The sequence below is a fragment of the Haliaeetus albicilla genome, chromosome 10 (genome assembly GCF_947461875.1).
Source record: "Haliaeetus albicilla chromosome 10, bHalAlb1.1, whole genome shotgun sequence".
NCBI lineage: Eukaryota > Metazoa > Chordata > Aves > Accipitriformes > Accipitridae > Haliaeetus > Haliaeetus albicilla.
The window spans coordinates 27961389-27978516 of NC_091492.1; the positions used below are offsets into that span (position 1 = coordinate 27961389).

Consider the following 17128-nt stretch of genomic DNA (forward strand, 5'->3'; position numbering starts at 1 on the left):
ACCCGGGCAATTCGCAGCTGCCGCTCGGCATCTGGGGAGCAGGAATATGTGAGGGGGGTGTTGGTCCATGTCTCGGTGGTACCGAGGGCGGCGGGGGGAACGGGAGGGAGGCTTGGGCCGTGACCCCCGCCAGCAGCGGGGCTGCCTTCTGCTGAGGGGGCAGGAGGAGGGTGGCTGCATGCCAGGCTGCCCCGCTCGAGGAGAGTGGGTTTGAGGAGAGTCCCAGTCCCAGTCTGGCCTGGTCTGGGCTTGGTGACCCCACGACTGTTGCCTCCAGGGCGATTTTTGGGGGGGGCAGATGCGTGGAGATGGGCAGAATTGTTCGCGTGGGTTTTTTCTTGGCTCACAGCAAGGAAATGCCACTTTCTCGGGGTGTTTCTGAATATGCAATACAAAGCCTGACACACAACATAAACTGAGAAGTGCCACCCTGCTCTGTATTCGGCTCTGTGTGCAGTCCTCTCGGGGTATGTGGGAAGAGTTTCCCACCAGCGTGTTTTCAGACTGGTCTCTGGACTGATGCTACTGTGCGAGATCAGTTCTCTAAGGGGCTGTTCGGCACAGCTTGAACCCTCGTAGCTGCATTAACTGCCCTCCTGTGTGGGCACGGCTCTGACTCTCCATGGGCAGATTTCTGCCTGCTAAGGTTGTGTAATCGCCTGCTATAAATTGAAACTTGTATGGCTCCTTTTGGTAAATGCAAAATTGAATTCTTTTTTTACTATGCAGCTTGTTTAGCTTCCAGATGGCAAACCAACATGAAGTAATGGAAGTGCAACATAGTTTTGTTATAATGGATATGTAAACATGATATTTATTCACTGCAATAGACTGCTGTGAACCATATTCCAGCAGTAACCTTTTAAATCCATCACTTGGCTGCACATAAGTGTGGTCTAAAAGGGACTTGTGAAGAATATTTTTTTTTTCTGGAGGATTTTTTTAATCATTGAAAAGAAAGGGGAATGTTTTCCATCTTTTGCCTTCATGTGTGGACTGGGAAATGACAGAAAAAAATCTGCCGAGATCTGTGTTTTGGGATTTCAGGTGTTTTGGGTTTTTCTATCCTAACTCTTTTCTAAGTGCTCTCTGAGCAGTCTGAAAATGTCTCTGATAACGCAACTTACTATTAATTTCCTAAAACTCGGTTATTTAGCTGTATTTAGGAGCGACATTGTGTACTTGAAAGTGCTCTTGCTCCTCTGTGTCACACGCTGCTGGCAGGAGTGAGCATGGTCAGGTCCTCAGCCGTTCCCACCATTCTGGGACTCCTGACCTCAGCATCGCCCATTTCGTCATGTCTGTCACCGCCAAATCTGCGTTTCCAGAGGCGAGTGCTCATGTGTAATGCGTAGCTGTTCTTCTTCTTCACTCTGTGGAACAACTTTTGTACCGTTTCTGTGAATAAATGGGTCAGGCTTTGCAGCCTGCTTCTCTTTTCACATAGGTGCTGAGGGCACCGAGGTGATCTCCCTACACAACCCAAGTCTGCTCTGGTCTCTGTGAAGACCGGAGGGGCTTACTACCAGGTTACTTGGGAGCCATGTCGTTTCTCCCTGGTTTTAGCATCTTTTTTTTAAAAAAAAAAAAAAAAAAAGGAAAGCCAGGTGACACCCTTGTTCTTGTTGGCAGCTGCTGTGTCTCCTGCAGTGAAATGATGTGACACCATCTCTTCCTTTGGCCACTACATTTATTTGGTCCGATCCCAGGTCAGGCACAGTTTGCACAGAGGGAACCACTGGCATCCAGCTTTCATGCAGATGATGGTAGATGCTTTTGGTCTGATGCTGATGCTTCATGTCTGCAGTAATTACTAAAGCAACTGTAAAGCAACAGAACTGAGTTAATGTTCTCATCAAATTCTTAATCAAAGTGAACACTGAGCCCCTCTGAACATTACTTCAGCAAGGCCAGTCCTCAGTGTCAACAAGTGCTTTGGCAGAAACGGCTGACGTTATTTTTGACGTGCCCTTGCAAAACTGCTAGCTACATGCTATCTTTGCTTACAGCTCTGGGCCTTAACCCTGACCTGGCATGGCGGTGAAAAACAGACACAGGAGGGACAGGGGTGCAGGTATGAAACACTAAGCTGACAAATTCTAAGCAAGAAAGAGACCCCCCCAGCATTTAATTCAGCTTCAGGAGAAAACAGCTCCAAGTGAGCCGCTGCCTTCTGGCTGCCCCTGCCCAGACCTGGCTGCCCCCTCCCCGTGTCCCCATCTCGTGTGCAGTAGGTCTAACAGCACGTTGGCACTTCGTGCAGCCCCACTTGTTCCCCACCCTCTCGGGGTCTGTCTGCGTGGGACAGCTCAGCCCACAGTCACAGGGCAACACAGGCGTTCGAGCTGAGCTGCCTGCCTTTGCCAGAGGAATCGAGGGATAGCGCAGAAAGCGTATTTACACAGAGTCCATGGCGAAGGAGGTTTCTGCTGTTTAGAGGCTCCAGAGAGGAGAGGGACTGTGAGCCCTCAGGAGGTGGGCCGGGAGCAGGGGACAACTGCTGGGCTGCTGTGTCAGCAAGTCTTCCTTTAAAATTTATTTTATAAAGCTTTTTCCCAGGTACTGTGAATTTGTGTTTCAGAGGAAAACTCGATTTTCCTGTATGGGGTAAGGGTCCTGGCTGGTCACCTCTGGAAGATGCAGGAAAGCCCCTGAGAGGTGAGGGCAGGTATTAGAGCCCTTTTGTTTCTTTGTCTGTTCACCTGTTTGTGTTAGAGGACTTTTTCTCAGTCTCCTGAACCAGCAACAGAGTCTTTGAGCAACTGTAAATGCTTTTAAAACTGTCCCTTAACTTGGTGTTAATTTTGGCTACAAGGAAAAAACGGAAACATGCTAAAAGGACTAAATATAACTAAATGAGGTGTCTATTTATAGCAGTTCAACATGTTTGTTTCTCTTAGGATGCTAGACCACACAAAAGTGTACAAACAAACACATCTGAGAGATAACGCAATAGACAAGGCAGACCGGAGGAGATTTCTGCATGTGGACATGTGCCAGCATGGGAGCACGAGTGCAGGGAATGCTGGCATTGCAGAGGGACCTGGCCTGGCTGTTGCCCTTTCCTGCAATGGTAGAAATCTCTCCAATCATTTAATGAGGATTATTTAACCGCCTGCTAAAATGCAGTCGTTCTGGCTGGACTCTCACAGGCCATGTGCAACGCTCAGTGTAAGGAGAAAAAAAAAGCTGTGAAGGATTTTGTGTTGCAAATAGCACTTCTAAAAACTGAAATGAATTCAGTTCCTGTTGTGCTTACACTACTGCTCCACAGGGCAAAATCCTGCTCCAGAACAGTTTTGCGGGACTGAAAGACCAAATCCTGCCCCTGTCCCTGCTAAATGGAACTGGAACAGCTTCTCCAGAGAGGTTTGTGTGGTTCCCTTAAATATTGGTGAACTGTGCTAAAACCATTTGTGCCCCATGTTGGCAGCTTCAGCAAACGAGCTTGCTGGCAGGAAATAATGAGCTGTTAGCTTTGATGCTGTGGCTGTGCGGGTCTGGATAGGGCAGGCTGCACCAGCCAAGTGGGCACTTGGTCCAGCCCGGCCAGCACCGCAGGGTCAGCACTTGCGATCAACGGCTTGGGATGGAGATATTTAAAAACTTGTCTGTATTCAGTGAACAGGGATGAACGTCAGAGAAGGTGACGGCCTGATTGTAGGCAGAGGTGAAAGTTCCTGCCAGCAGCGTGGCCAGCCCTGGTCCTGACGCGGGGCTGCTCCTGCAGCTATGGATGATACTGGTCTAAAATGTTACCTTGCCACATGCAGCTTCTGTTTTCTATGTTGTTGGTGGATTTGTCGTTGCAACGCGTCAGCGCACTGCTATTATCTGCCAACATCCACCAGCAAAAGCGGAGTATTAATATTGCTCCTGTCACTCAAAACCTTCATGTTTGCAGCACCTGAACTTGTGACCGGCAGCAGGCTGGCACCGACACGCACCTCGGGATGGTCACAGTGTGTCCAACGGGCAGATAAACCTGTGTTGGGTCTGGTGGTGATGTACAAAAGCTTCCATATCTTTGCTTTGCATCCTTTGAACCCCAGAGCTGCTGAGCAGCATTGCCTTAAGGCTGTATTCCTACTTTGTTTTTAACTGTGCCTGACAGATGGATTTTAACATCGTGACCTCTCCTCAAAGAGCTGGACTAAGCAAGTGCTTCACTTTAAATATTGAAATAGTACGATTATGCTTGTCAGGAAGAATAAAATAGCTTTGTACCTTTGCAAGACACTTGCAAACTGTCTGCCACAGTGCTTGGCTCTGCAGACATTGGCTATGACACAGCACACCAGTTCCCCGCGCTCTCCTGGGGCGAGAAGGCATTAAAGGAGGAGCGGGTTGTGCTGCGGATTAATCAAGGCAGTGATATGGGATGCTGACTAAAGCCTGAGGTCTGCAGGTGCACCCAGATGGGGAGCAGGCACACGGGGCTGAGCTGGCACTGCAGAGCAGAGCGGGGAGGTCCCGGGGGGTTTGTGCCCTTGGGGGGCTGCAGCCCCAGAGGCAGTGGGCTGTGCTGGCCCTGTTGGCAGGAGGATGGGTTTCTGCAGAACGAGCTGCTGCAGAGGATCCATGGGAATAAAGCCCTGTTTGTGTTGGGAAGCGTACAGAGAGCTCTATCGCCTGCCACGTGAACCAGCATCGCAGGCTGAAGGCACACACGGGAGTGTTGCGGTCACCGGTGCCCAAAGGATGCAGGTGCAATCCAAACCAGTCTTAAGTGACACTGACCACCACGTGTTAAATTTTGGTGCTGTCATCCGCACTTGACAGTCGTGATTTTAGAAGATAGGCTGGTGTTCGCGTAGGTGTGCTTGGGGAAAGGTTTCAGCACCAGGTGGGTGTGTGATGCCAGTGGCTGCCAGCCAGACTCCGTCCCGCCATGAACAGCAGGAACAGCTCGTTAGCTGATGCCAGATTCCTCTGGTCTCAGCTCCTTTTGATTGCCATCACTGTTTAACATTAACTGATTTCAGCATCTTCCTTCTGTTCCAGCCCGCTGAACAAGTGAGTGCTGCTGAGACAGTGTGCGGCCCTTTCCCACTCCAGGGTCCCTTCTGCTGCACAGGGACTAGTATTTCTTAGACACCTCTGCCTCCCCGAGCCCTTGGTGCGCTCTGGGGGTCTGTCTTCTCTTTTTGCTTCCCTTCTGACCAGACCCTAAAAATACCATTGCATGTCCTGGCCACTGCAGGCGCAGAGGGCTCTGCAGAGCCCCTGGGCTGCAGGGGAGGCTGGAGCAGGTGGGGGTGCACAGCACAGACCCCACAGGTTTGCAGCAAGTTAGAAAAACTGTACATGGCTGGAGCCCTTGGCCCCAGGGCCGTCCCGGGGGGTGGCTGCTGCGGCTCTGCCCTGCCTGGAGGCAGATGCAGGCATGCGTGGGTGCTGGTGCCTGCCCCGTGGGGCTTTCTCTCCTGCACCTCCTGCTCTCGGCTGCTCTCATCCTTTTTTTGGCTGAGGGGAAGAACTTGTGGTTGATTTGTGGTTAGAGCAGTTGACATTTCTATGTATCGCTAAATCATAATTACTTGGTTGGAAGTGATTGAACGTTAAGAATTAAATGCCCATGTCGGTTACACTGGTGAACAGCACCTTTCTGTGTGTGGCTGGTGTTCACCTCTGCAAAGGTGTGGGAGGGTTTGGACCCGGTTGATACGTGGAAAAGCCTGGCGATGTTACAACTGCATTTTGTTCAATTGCGTATTGGTGGGGACAAGGTCCTAGTGGCTTTTATTTGCTCTTCCCTGTCAGATCTGTGGTGTATGAATGTTAATGCCTCTCACTGAAATACAGGGGCTTCAGCTGTTCTCTAGGTTACGTGGTGAGGAAGCGCATCCGTACCTGCACCGAGCAAAGGCTGGGCTGGGAGTTAGAAAACCGCAAGTGCCTCTTTCCTGCGGTGACTGGCTGGAGGAGAAAGGGCTTGGGCAGAGGCTGCCAAAAGCTCTCCGGGGCAGTTCTGCAGCAGCCACCGACTGCTCGTATCTCGCTGGGTTCAGGCGCAGCATTTGAGAGTGGAGCCTGTCACTTTCTGGGCTTGCTTCATCCTTCGCCGCTGTTAGGTGTCACTATCCGTCTGTATTTTTGTTAGGGCAAAGCTCCTTAAGAAAAAAGGCTATGAAGTACTGCATTTGATTAACTTAGTTTGCAACATTCATGCGATTTTGAAAGGTATTTCCTTTAAAAAAAAAGTTCTTACGTGTTCTCTGTTTTGCAGATGCAACCCCCACTTTCGTGGAGCAGAAGACCACCGAGGTCCACTCGCTTCTTGATTTTGTAAGCACACCACTAACGGCATTGCTACAGCTGCAGAGCCATGCCAGTTTGCCATTTCCTTTGCTATCTGGTAAAACTCGCTACAGTGAAAAAGAAATACCTCAGATGTTAGCGGTGACAGGGGTATTTTGTTCTCGCTATGTTTCCTGCCAGTGTCAGAATCTCTGCAATGTGAAATACTCTGTTGCAGCCAACATACTCTAAATCAAGCTTTAGTAGGGCAACATGTTAAAAGGAACAAAATTTTTATATCACTCATACGCACAATTTAAACCTCAATCTTGGTCCCATGGTTCCTGCAGTAAATACCTCCCTCCCTAGCCCCTACTATAAAGTACTAATGGGTTACAGCTGGAATAGGGGGTTAGAAGAAAATCAGAACACCGTCTCTGATCACCATAAACCCATCAGCAAAACCTTTTCTCTCACATGGCCGATAGTTTGCCAGCTTCCTTGAAAAGGATCTCTAGCCAACATTAATTAGGGTGGAACATTTGCTAATAGCTTGTGCTTTAAAATAAATACAGATATACCTGAGGAAGTAAAAGAAAAGACAGAGTCCCAGCTGAAGCACCTTGGGTACAGCGGCATGCAGCAGTGGATCGCTCCCGGGAGCTTTTCTAGCATGTATTTGTTTTGCCACTGCATTTCAATACATCCTTTCTTTTTTAAAATTTGATTCCTGAAACTTTATACCAGTAAGTAGTCTTTAATTTGAAGCTCTTAGTAGCAGAATCAATTTTTACAATATTTTTTGCAATTTATGCTATTGTGTTTATGTAAAAAATATTATTTCTGTTGCTCTATTTGAGGTAGGAACAAACATGATATATTCCGTGAGTTTCCAGCAACTGAAAGAAGTAAGATTTAAAGGCAAGCATTAGACAATTTCCTAATATGACTGCTGAAATGGTCATATATGACAGATACTTTTGAGTGTCTGAGGATCCGGTATGTTTCATACAAATAAACAAGCATTATCTATTTTTTCTGAATTTCCATTGGCATTAACGTTCTTTTCTGAGAATAAACTTCCTTTTTTTTTAAGGAACTGGTAAAATTGGGTGAAATGTATTCACTGATACAGAATTATGAAAATAAGGGGGGGCGTGTGTATATATATATATATACACACACCACTCAGCGAAGTTACTCGCCATTTTTCTGACTTGCCTTCACGTGTTTTTAGCAAAGTTACATTTATGAATACAGCATCTGTCATTAGTTTTTTGATGTAACTTCCCCTCTCTTTGTGTGTTTGTGTCAGAAGTCAGAGCATGCAGAAGTCAGGCTGTTCCAATTTTGAGATTGCATCATAAACTTTTAGCACAGTAGAAAGAAATATAAATAGTATTCAGTCAATTAGAGCATATTCTTATCTCAAAAGCATTTAAATTGTAACCAGGAAATACTAGCTCACTGCACATAGTACATTTCTAATTGCTAGAAAACATTTTAAAACCCTTTCAGATGTAGGTTTTAGGAACAAGTATCTCGTGGGGACAGATTCCAGCATTTCCAAGTAGTCAGGGCTGACAAAATGAAATACGGGCTGTAATTCTGCAACTTCTGCTAGGTGAGGAAAAATAACTGAGCGTTTGTTACGCAGTCTTCAAATTCAAATGAAGCCTTATCTATAGTGCCTTTTGCTCTATCATGCAGTATTTGTGTTGGGCAACTATCTAAAGCAGACGTTTATTTTCACTTTCCATTAATTTGTAGATAACGGTGTCTTCCAAAGTTAAGATTAGCTTTAGCAAATAATGATGCATTGGGAAAGTTCAAGCCATCCTATTCCTCTTTTACAGCATTCCAATGCCAGCCCTGACATCCTGGGGTCATCTTCGCTTGAAGAGAATCAAGCGAATAAAGGATCCTCCTGTTTTCAGCTGCGCAGCAGCGAACATCTATCAGACACATTTGGACATTTCAATGGTTTTGAAGTGCCGGCGGCCACACAGACAAACCACCCCCTCTCAACCAAGCCGTTATTTTCTCAGTTGAAAGAAGAGCCAATATTTTGGCAGCTTACGGAGCTTTTACGGACACACTAAATGCTTCAGGCAGCGGCCAAGGGCTGCAGCCCTGCTCGGCACAGGACCAGCTTTGAGGTGGGATCGGGGCATCCGGCGCCGCATCCCACCGTGGATAGAGGACGTCTCCCGGAGGCCGGGGATCCCGCGGCCCCGCCAGGCACCGACCCCCAGCTGACAGCCTTTCTGGTGAGGACTCTGCCCTTGTGCCTGTCGGCATCGCCCATGCCGCAGCCTGTGCCTGCCGGCACTGCTGGGAAGAGCCTCGCAGCCGCCCAGCAGGTACCGGGGTGTCTACCAAGATGCACCACTGAGTTATGGGGGGCTCACGTGGCAGGGGTGAGGGGTTAGAACCTGTTGATTTGGCAACTGGCATCAAACGATCTATGGAGAGGCTATGGATAATTTTATGGCGTATCTTTGTTTCTGCTGGTGTAGAAATCTGTCCTTTTCTATATGCTCATATTTTGTAGCAATAACATTTTTCCCAAGGGTCTTTTTCCTTAGGAACTATACTAGAACTACTTGAAAGTCTTTTTCCATTTTAACATTTTTATTTTAACAAAAATTTTCAATCAACAACAACAAATCATAGTGGTAATGATTGCTACCCTTTTGTTGACCACTGCAAAAATTTCAGTGGCTGCTATCAGTGTTTTTATATTAATCTGACAGAGAAATTTAACTTTTTTTTTTTTAAGATTCTTCAAAAATTAGGGTTTTTCTGAGATCCTGCACAAAGGACTGGGTCCCAACCAACATGGTGGCTGGAGAAAATGAATGGCTTTCTGCAAAGATAGCTCAGGTGTCGTGCTGCTGGGTGGGTGAAAGCTCTCGGAGATGCTCCCGTCTCCTCTGTCTTGCTCCCCATTTTCCATCCCCTGCCCCAGGAAGCCGCCTGCTGCTCTACTCCCTGGCCCCAGGCCGGGCTTACGGGTCGCTCCGTAAAACTGCGGGCACACAGATGCCATGCAAATTCACAATTTATGCCTCTGTCATTAACTAATCTTTCTATGCGTTTCCTTTTGGGAAAGCTATTTCTTACATGGGCCCTGGGGGAAGCAGGGGGAAGCACGAGTGCATGCGCTGGGGACGGTGCTGTGGGTTTATGGCAAAGTCTGAAACTTGGGGCTGTAACTGTGATTTTTTTATTCAGTGCATGCAATTCAGTAGAGTCTTCTTTATTGGCTTATGTCTCAATAGAGACATCAGAAAAATATTTTCTTTGTAGTTTTGTCACTCTTTTTATCAAAGACTTTCTACTTGCTTGAATTTATATGGAAAATGAATTTTAATCAACAGCAACTAATTGTTAAGACCATAGTGTTGCCCTGCAAGGTTTGCCTGAGCCTTATTCACACTTAGGCTGGAAATGACCAATTTTAAAGGAACTTGCCAGAGTAAGGAAAGCATCCCTTTACATGAGGAGAAGAGGGTGTCTGCAGGGAAACGAAAGGGAGATTATCCAGAGGACAACGACTGCCATGCCTGTTACCAGGGCATTTAGCCACTGAGGATATTTTATCCGCTGTTACTCTTGTTAGCCTCCTCTTCTTCTTGTTACCTGCTGCGGGCAGAATTCAATGTGCAAACCATACCAAGAACAAAGTTCTGGCACTTGCAATAATTTAAAAGAACAATATGTCAAAACCAGCTTTTGGGGGCATATTTTCAACGACTTCCACCTGAGGCATTGCCTGCATGAGGACAAGCTGGACCCTTAATTTGACTTGAGTGAAATTCTGATAGTTTAATTATACGCGTGCTCCTGTACCACTTATGCTGCCTCTGTTTGAATAGTGGGTTATGGTTCTGATGTTCCTCCCCTTTTCTCCATAGAGTTGCACCTGAAGTAGCTATTTTAATGTACACCCCCCCCCCCCGCCAGGCAGAAGAGATAAGAAGGCTTTGCTGGTGTAAAGGTACGTGTTTTACATTTTGCTTTGCAATGCACTCTGCTGACAGAATCTGGAAGTAGTTCTGCTCTTGCCCTTTGCCTTATTTTCTGGTACTTGTTCTACTTCTTTTGATACTTGCTTTTGTACTTTTTCTGCTTTGTTGCTCTTTCCCCCCATTTTTCCTAGATATGCTGTATTTTTTCAAAACACAAATCTCAGCATGCACCTGCACAGTCCCAGATGTACTAGTGTTACTCTTTAGGTCAGATATCTGCCTTCCATGCTTCAGAGCACCAGTGGATTTCTCATTGCTATAAGCACAGTAAGCTCAAATTTAGTTTTTAAAACTTTATTTCCTCAGCTTGGAGACATGTTTCTTTCTAGAACCCCACCTACCTTGTTTCTTTAATTTTTCTCTCTAAAATGGTATGGCTTTCTGTTTTAGAATTGCATATCCAAGACTTGAACAAGAAATTCAAGGTATTTGTTGAATTTGAACTTTGCAGTGCTTTTCCAATCCCAGTTAAAATCTTGATACACTAATTTAACAAATCTCCTAATTTTAAAAGCTTGTTTTTAGCACCCTCTAGAACAGTACCTAATGCTTTTGCTTCTTTTGCAACAGGCTGTCTCGTTTCTTACGGCCACGGAAATGCAGTCCAAGGTAAATTAAGGGAACGTGGTTATTAGGACTTCTGAAAGATCCAATAGTCACCAGCTAAACCATGTCATAAAAAGAACTGATCTACAACAAGTGAAGTCCCTGAAAAAGCCTGGAAGCAAAATGGCTATAATTAAAACCTGAAAGCAATGACTTCATAAAGAAGTAAACGAAGAGGCGGGCTCTTTGTAAATGATGATCTAAAAAAATGTTCTGGGTTGTGAGACCTCATTTCAAATGTATTCATTAAATAATATTTGAATCATTTAACAGTTTGAACTCTACTGCACTGCTAATATCTTCAGGGGATTTTTTTTTTTCCCCCAGCAACAAAGAAGTCTTTGTTCCATCTCTGTGCTTGGGCTGTGCCTTGGATATTAGTTGGAAACCTGATCGCCTGACATCGCTAGAAGTCTGCGCGTACAATGTGAGTCGTCTGCAGCCGGGATTAAATCAGGCCTTTTGTACGGAGATGCTGAGGGGCCATGTGATCTTGGAGAAGCGATGGTTATGGATGGCAGGAGATTTTTAACCCTTTGCGCCTGTGGCGGGGAGCCGAGGGCGTTTGCTGATGAGAGTGTTTGCAGGGGAGGGGGCTGCACAGGGGCAGCCAGGGCTGCTATGTGTACCAATCATTAGTGAGCCTGAGTAATTCCTGTCCAAAAAGCAAATAATGCCTTACACGGAGTGGGTGCAATCCAGCCCCACGTGAAGGCCCAGGTGGAGATGGGATCCCTGGCAGGGGGGTGTACGGGCACCTCCCTGCGGCACTGGAGACCCTCTGCTCTGCTCCCGGCACTGCCCGGCCAGCTGGGGCTGGCTGCCGGGGCGGTCAGCGCTGCTGCTGTGCCGGACTGCCAGACCAAGCGCTCGCTGCCTTTGGGACAGCTTTTCACCACTTTCTGTGGGCAGAGGCACTTTTTCTTCAAACCGGACAAATCAGGACTATGAGACAAGGTTCAGCAATGGCTCAGAAACGTGAGTCGTTCCATAAAATCTTGTGAAGTAACGTGATAAATAATAAATACAAGAGTATCTTTATTTGCCTGCTGGCCTTGAGTTCTGGGCACCCCGTTCTCAAGCATTCCTCTTGCCCGCAGGACATGCAGCTTTCTCTTCAGCCGAGACCGGGAGGTTGGGACCCTTACGCAGGGAGCGCCAGGAACAAGAGCGTTACCAAAGACCCTGAGGGTTGGCGGTGGGAACGTACTGGCAGCATTCAGTGGGCATTAGACAACAGTGAAAAGTGGGGGACACTCAGATGCGTGGCCCCGTGGAGGTTTTCCAGGAGAGACCCATCTGGTCCACGCCAGGTGAGTTCCTCCGGAACAGTGACGTCTAAAACTGCATCCAACAGCCCCTGCTGCTCCCCCAGCACAGTCCCGCTCTGCCTGGACAGAAAGATGCTGTCCTGCAAGTGACAGAAGGGAAGGACTCGCAAACACAGCGTTTAAAATGTCACGGGATTTCAGGATGTAAAAAGGAAGCACTAAGGTGAACGCTCCCGAGAAGCTTACGCTTAGGGAAAATTAAGTCGTCAGGACTTTACAAAATAGCCTCTGGTTCTCTCCTTTCACAATAGTTCAATTTGTAAGATGATGAAAAATGAATTAACTTTAGTGGTTTGCTGGCATCACCCACAGTGAGCTAGACTATCCAGATGCTCAAAGATCATTCCTGCTCCACCAAGCTTACATAAATCCCACCTGGTTCAAGTTTAAGAAAACAACAGAACAAAATCAATCATACAAACTCCATCATAAAATACCAAGGAGGGTTAAATACCAATTATCTGTACAGAGAGGTACTAATTTTTATTTATGTTTCACTGAGTTATTTTAGGAAATATAAAACTCTTAATGGTTCCTGCCACCAAACTAATTCTTTTGTGCTGTATATATGATCTAATTCCTTTTTTCTTTCCTGCCCCCCCCAATCAAATGTGTAACCCTATGGTGTGTGTTTTAAGGATGGGAATTTGAAGGGGAAAAAAAAGTCCAAGAGGTATACTGTAGTAGAATTATGATAGATGGGAAAATTTGCTTTAGCATTTCCTAGTGTTTTTACTAACCGTATAATCTCGATGTTGTATTATTCTAGTACTGTCCTGTTTTTTAGTGATCCAAATTAAAAAATTTAAATGTGTTCAACATGTACACCTAAGTGCACCATATGCTGTAAAGGTTTTCATCTAACTGACGTAAGTGGGACCCAATATACTTAATTGATGCAAAAAACCTGTTTGCAGCAATAGAAAAACATACCAATATTGTGAAAATATCATGATCCATACTGAGGTACCTGAAAAACCACAGGGGAAAAATATACAGCTTAAGGTTGCAGAGATGTAAAGAAACTAAACCAGCCAACCACCTTGCAGAGAAACAAACAGGAAAAGCCTTGTGAAGGGCTGAGTTCTGAAATCGCTGCCAATCTCTGCGGGAAACGACTGGAACGGTTTTTTAGTCCTTTAACTCTTATTATTCAGTTATGCAATTTTTAAAATGGGAAGCAGTCAAGTGTCTGAAGGAATTTGGTTCAAACTTTCCAGAAAACAACACTGTTGGCAAAACTAAACATGAAATATTTACATCAGTAAGGAGAACTTTTCAGAAACTGAATGCAAATCAGGTTTTACAGAGGAAATTGTCTTTAATCTCAATAACAAAACAGTCACCTCCAGACATTCAAGTAGGGAAGGACAAGAAGTGACAGAGGAGGTTGGATCCCTGTACATCTTTACACACTGCCTCTCAGTGCGATTCCCAGTGCTGCCCGGCTCGGGAGGCCAGCGGTGTGATTGTTCCCACAGCAAACCCCCTGGGAGCCCGCTAGACCCCTGTGTGATGCAGCCCTTTGCCTGCAGCTGGTCTGGCAGCTGCCAGCAAAGCCCGTGCCACGCAGCACCCAGGGATCTGTGCCCCTGCTAGAAAAGAGCACTTCTGTACCCAAAACTCCTTACCGTTCTTGGGAACTAAAGCAGGTGCACACAAAATTCCATCATCTCCTCTGGAGGAATACCTTCCCTCACGATCCTGCTCCGCACTCGCTGCACTGTCAAGCTCATCTAATGATTTTAAATTTTCGCCTTCTGAGTCGGTCCAGTCACTGTGTTCACTATGATTTTGAGAGGGAGGAGGTGCAATAGTTTCCCTAACTGTTCCAGGCAGACACTTTGAAAACCTTCCTCATAATGTCAGCCACCAGACTTAGAGACCTGTCCTTCAAAACATTCAAATTCCTTTCATTGCATACCCCTGCTAGGAGCAGAAATCACTGCCAAGAAAAACCTATCAGCTTTTTTGCAAAGTAACCGTTGGGAGACCATGCTCTAAAGACAGGACTCATCGCTTTGGCTGGTACGCGACGTGCAGCGGCAACCAAATGGTTTTTTGTATTGTTCCAGATGGCTGCACTTCCAAACGCTGTAGAGGTTACTTAGTAGCTAAAATTTATATACCTGAAGCCTGACATATTAATGAAATGGCATCTTTATAGAGCTGGGGTATAAACACCACAGAAAACTAAGATGTGGTTTTGCTCGATGGAAGGGTTTAAAAGGCTTCTTGCTAATGACTAGCTGGGCTAAAGTTTTTCTAGCATATGGGCTTGTTTTGTACAGTTTATGTGGTGGTTTCTTCGTTAGATTCTCAGTGGTAATGAGCCCACACAGTTGATTGCTGCAGGGAGAAAAAAATCATTCTGAATAGGTTTGCTGAATAATTATGAACTGAGCTGAACTCTTACATTTGCTTACTAATTGTATGGTTCATGATGTTTTATGTATGATGCATTCATTTTGTTAAAAAGGAATTATTTTTTTTTTTTTTTGCTGAGCAGCAACTTTTCTCAGCTCAAGTTAAACTGGCACAGTGGAAAGAGCTGAATTCAAGTCTGATGAATTTATGTTGTTTGAATTTTTATTTTTTTTTAAATATCAGCCCCACCATTCGGTTTTCAGAGCTTGCAATATGAAACCCAAAATTGTGCTATTGTCTTGAGAGTTGAAATCAATGAATCCCCTCAACTTTGGATTTGGCAGGAGCAATTACTATTGTTAATTTAGAAAATAATCCCCTGCAGCTACAACTATTTAAATAATGCCTTTCCCTGCTTCCCCCAAGATGACCAAAACCCGAAGACTGAAAGTAAAAATATGTTTTGTGAAATATACTTTTCACTACTCGGTACAATTTGAGAGAGGCTTCCTTCTATTTGGCTGGGCGACTGTGACCCTTTGCCACCAAAGTGCTCCCAACAGCACTGGTCACAGTCCAGGAGCACCCTCCCGCTAGTGCTCCCCAGCACCGCACTGACAAGCCGGGAGGTGCGTGGCAGGTTGGCAGCCTCCGGGGCGTGTCTAATGGGAACACGTTCCAAGTTAGAAACCAGGGCTGAGCCGCTTTCCAACGTTTAACAAATAGCAAACATTTACACCATGAGCCTGTAGAACACTACAGCTAGTTATAGGACCCTACCATTCAATCAACTCACTGTTTTTACTGCCAAAATATTTAGGCTGATACTATTTCCATGTTTGCCATCGGCTACTTATATACTACTCCCAAGCTGCAGCCAGATCCAGGCAGCGCTGCCAGCGAGTTACCATGCTGAAACTTTCAGTCTTAAAATTCGCTCCTGGAAGATAGTGATGCCTAGGCCAGCGGTGGAGGAGCAGAAAAGCCTCCTAGTGAAGCAGTCCAGGGAAGGAGCGAGCAGCTAGCCGCTGCCTGCAGAATACAGCAGCAAGCCTTGCTGCTGGCCCTGGCAGGGACACCTGTGGCTCCCGCTGGTGAGCACAGACCAGAGAGGAGGAGAGAGGAGGATTAATGCTTGCCCAGAAGCATCGGAGACAGTCAGCCCATGGACCAAGGAAGTCTCCATCCCTCTAACTGTATTCTCCTTCACAACATCGCTCTGCTCTTCCAGAGAGACCGTGCTTGCTCTGCTGGAGGAAAAAAACGGATTCTGGATCTTCTAGGAAATGCAAGGTAAATCTTCTGAATTGGTAAAAATCTGTCTTTTCTGAAGCGTTTGGTCTCTTCTGTGGAAGCCAACGTTACAGGAGGTATCTATGAAGGCATGACTCCCTGCTTTAGAAAAGAGCTGCAATTTCAGAGAGGCCTGAGGTCCTTTTACATCAGCAAAAGTAATTCTTCACAGCAGAAATCTAGCTGCCTTGCAGGATCAACTTTCTTCCACACCGCTTGTGATACAACTTTCATCGTATCCATGGTGCAGAGGGAACAGACCGTTTCCCCAGAGAAATACCTGTATATAAACACAACAAAGAAGCTGTGATAAAAGAGGTCAACTACAAGTGAAACCCACCATGATTACAACAGTAAGTCATTACCTCCAATAATACTCTGGACAGATATATTTTCCAACTGGCACGTGGTATCTTACAGAGAAAGTATCCCTTTAGGCCACCCTAGAGTGGACACACCAACAAAAACTGGATTCTAGCTGGGATAAAAGCAGTGTTACTTCTCCAAGGTGGATGCTTCACTTGCTGATCTGTCCCAGCAAAGGGCTGATCACATTCCTTGCCCACATTAAAGACATACCAGCCAGAGAGCCTCAGCCCTTATTGTGCAATTCTGTACTGGCACGACAGGCATTAAAACGCCAATATTGTTTTGGTTTACAAATGCTCTTACTTGTTCTGTTGCTCTTACTGTTTTGATTGGCGCTCTTAAAATTAATCCAGCCTTTCTCCTTTTTTTTCAAATAATCCAGTTTTCAAATCGGATGCCGTTTTGGTCAGAAAAATACTAGATAACAAGTGAATGCTAGTTTACACAACGAGTTATTACCATTTCAAGGCAATAACCAGTTAAAATGAAGAGCTGAGTGCATGCCATGTCTGTACACAGAGGCGAGCTGGGGTCCCACTTCTCCGTGCCATTACCGTCATGCCCCTGCAGGTTTGCCCTTAGCAGCCACAACCCGGCACTCAGCAGACCTGCTGCTCCTACCGTTCGGGGAACATCTCCTTGGGAGCAAAAGCCAAAGCATGTTAACGCCACTCCTGTGAGGTACAAACTTCAAAAAGTTCCATGACGTGACGGAGAAGTTGCTCCCCCACTAATGCCAATGGGCAAGTCTCCTCAATGAAAGCATCCTCCTCTTCCCGCGTTCGGGAAACGGGTGTTACATCTACCGCGAGCTTTGTCTCCGGCGCGCACCTGCCTCGCTGCCCGCGGGGCCCGCATGCTGGGGCCAGCGCAGGGCGCAGATACGCC

General features: G+C 46.2%; 1 long non-coding RNA gene across 1 annotated transcript; it reads left to right on the forward strand.

Annotated features, from left to right (window-relative positions):
* Nucleotides 1–6241: 6241 nt before the first annotated feature.
* Nucleotides 6242–13071, forward strand: LOC138687432 (uncharacterized). The gene is made up of 3 exons (XR_011326613.1): nt 6242–6358; nt 8097–11307; nt 11981–13071. It is a non-coding gene; the product is annotated as an uncharacterized lncRNA (long non-coding RNA).
* The last annotated feature ends 4057 nt before the right edge of the window (nt 13072–17128 follow it).